The 2,841-nt window shown below is 52.5% G+C and overlaps 1 protein-coding gene across 1 annotated transcript in view; it reads left to right on the top strand.

The window, feature by feature from the left end:
• PCP4 (Purkinje cell protein 4) overlaps positions 1-2,841 on the top strand; it is a 66,689-nt gene that overhangs the window by 1,101 nt on the left and 62,747 nt on the right. The gene's annotated exons all lie outside the window — the stretch shown is intronic.

Genomic DNA, 2,841 nt, shown 5'->3' with positions numbered 1-2,841 from the left:
AAACATGACAGGAAGAAGGAGTGGGCAAAGGCTAATAAAATTTAGGAAAGGGGTTTGGGATGGAGCCGCGGTCCTGAGCAAGGGAGGGGGTGAGTGTGGGGAGGAGGGAGGAAGGCTGAAACCCTCCGATGGCAGACGCGACCAGCATGGCGGGTCCCACTGACCGGTGGCCTCGGGGCCGAGCTGGGCTTCTTACAGTCTGAGCTCCCCCCTATTTGAGCCTCCCAGCAACTCTGTGAGGCAGGTGCTGGTATCATTCCCACTTGACAGATGAGGACACAGAGGCACGGAGAAGTTCAAAGTCGACTGGTTCAAAGCCACCGCTGGTGAAGGACAGAGCCAGGACTTGGGCTGCAAGGCTGGGCGGCAGACCGCCAGGTGGATGTTGATACGCGAATGCATGCGGGGTTCCCCGAACAGGGGCTTCCAGAGAAGGAGAAAGATGGGGAGGCGAGCAGAAGGAGGGGGGCTCTGAAATAGAGAGGAGCAGCGAGGACCAGGCCTCTGTTTCCCTCGTGTTTGGGGGGCTTTCTGCTGCATTCAGCAGAGATTCCAGAAGCTTCTGTACTTGTGTCAGCTCACCTCGCTTTGCTTGCAACAAGAAGGGATGGCTGTATGCAGTGGATTTTTCATACACAACTTAATAGTTTCACATAGAAGAAGGACTTAGACGCCATAGAGCCCTGGGGCCCCTTTTCTTCCATCAGGTGGCTGCCAGGAGTTCCTCCGGAGTGGCGGTCCCCCTGCCAGCACCCCTCGCTGGCTCGGCCACCCCGCCTGCTGCTGGGCATCTTCCTGCCCAGCGTGGTCTTCATGAGCTTTCCACGCTGCCCCAGCGCCGTGGTGCTCGCTTAACCGTGGGTCCTCCGGGGAGAGAGACCAAGTGTCCCAGACCTCGCCCCGCGATGAGGGTGACAACCTCGTTTCTGCCGGATGTGTAATTAGGACAGCTCTGCAGCCGCGGCCCCACCCCCAGCCTTTCATGACAAGTTGGCAGGGGATTGCAAGAGCTCCCTGCCTGAGTTCCTTTAATGATGATAAAATCAGAAAATATCTTTGCCCCGTTTCTTTGCCTCCCTTTGCTGCCCATCACCCCCTTCCCGTTCCTGCCCATCACGTGCAGCCCCCACTCCCTGGCCACCAGCTGGGTGACCAGCTCTTTGGCCGATCTCCAAGTTTCTGGGGGTGTGCTCCTTAGAGGACGGGAATTTGCCCTTGGACTAAAACTTAAATCTGCTTAACACATTTAATAAAGTTGAACAGAAGCTCCTTTCTGGGGAGAGAACGGCATCTCCCCATCCTCGTCCCTAGGCTTTCCTTTTGTTGGATGAACTGTATGTGGCTCCTCGTTTTTATGACGCTCAGACAGGGATGGATTCCAGCTGATCCTTTTCTTACCTGTGTAACTGATTACTGCAGCGGCCGAGGCAAAGTGTTTTGTGACTTTCCACTGATTTCAGGATTTGAGTCTGGTGGGCAAACAGTTTCTATTCCAGCTATCAGGCTTCGGTGCCCACTGCAAAATTCCCAAGCTCACAGCCACCCCCTTGGGCCAGTGCACGCCCAGGCTGGGCTGAGAGCCCCTCCAAGGACCACAAGCTCCCTGGGGTGGCCTCTGCTCTCCAGCCTTAAAAGGAAAAACAAGTAGCGGGGTACTGAGCCTGGAGCTGGCTTTAAAATGGTGACTTTACAACACAAGGTCTTCTTTATTCCCTGTGACAATGCTTTTGGGGGTGGGGGGATGATGACATGTGATTGAAAAGAACATTTCAAGTATAGCAAGAAAAGTAAAGTCCAAATTTAGGGCAATGCGAGAGAGCGGAGGTGGCTTGTGGGGGTGTCTGATTTACATTTCAGCATTAAAGTATGTCAGAGGTGCCTGGAGCAGTCTATGAGTTGGAAGATAATTTAGCAGAGATCAAAATGCAGGCTTAGGTATGTTAGCCAGATCAGAAATCGTGACCTTCAATGTTGGAGTTTACAAAATGCATTCCTTCCCTTCCCCGCTGGACCCCCCAGGCACAGGAAGGAAGAAAAGCTTCTCTTTGTTTACCGCCTAATACCGTTTGACTAAAAGGGTCCCACAAACAGTGACAATGAGCCCCATTTTCTTATTCAGGTGTCTGATTTAAGTTGCTTTTCAAAAGAAGTTATTCAGAAGAGCCAGGGGCCAAATTTTAATGCAGAAGGGTAAACATTTGGAGAGTTTCAAGCCCTGTTTCTGAGGGCGTGGAGGAGTTCCCAGTTGCATAAGGCATCAGTCCACAGCTATTAATTAGATCCGAGACCCCCTTCGGGAACGCATCCTCGAAATCCTTCGGATTCACCGCTCGGGCGGGACGCTGCGACTCGGCGCCAGGATTATGGGCTGTTTTTCCTTACAGACGTGGCCCTCGAGAAAAGGACAGCTTTTCTGTGGTTGTCAGAGGCCTGCTCGAACACACGGACGACATTTACGGTCAAATCTTCAGACCCTCACGTCTGTCCTCGGCATGGCTCAGACGCTGCTGCCTTGTACATTAAACGTCTATGGGGCGGGGCAGGGGACAGTTTGGCATCGTGCTGGGCAGAGGTTGCAAGGAGACGCCAGGCTCACTTAAGCCTTGGGGTGGGGGCATAGAAAAGACAGTTTTTCAGCTATCAAAAGTAGCCACTGACTACAAAATATCATGTGACAATAGTTTGGGGCTTACTTAGCCATCAGGGTGAGACGTACAGTAAGATGAGAATTTTTATGGTCGTGCGCTTCCTGAGATATTACAGTGGACTCAAACATGCGTATAGGTGGGTGGTTAGGTTTGCTTATGCCAGTTAAGCGCAGATTCTGAGGGTCATTGCATA

This window comes from Pteropus vampyrus, unplaced genomic scaffold, assembly GCF_000151845.1.
Source record: "Pteropus vampyrus isolate Shadow unplaced genomic scaffold, Pvam_2.0 Scaffold270, whole genome shotgun sequence".
Taxonomy (NCBI): domain Eukaryota; kingdom Metazoa; phylum Chordata; class Mammalia; order Chiroptera; family Pteropodidae; genus Pteropus; species Pteropus vampyrus.
Note: the sequence above shows the minus strand (reverse complement) of the source record. Positions and strands in the feature narration are given on the sequence as shown.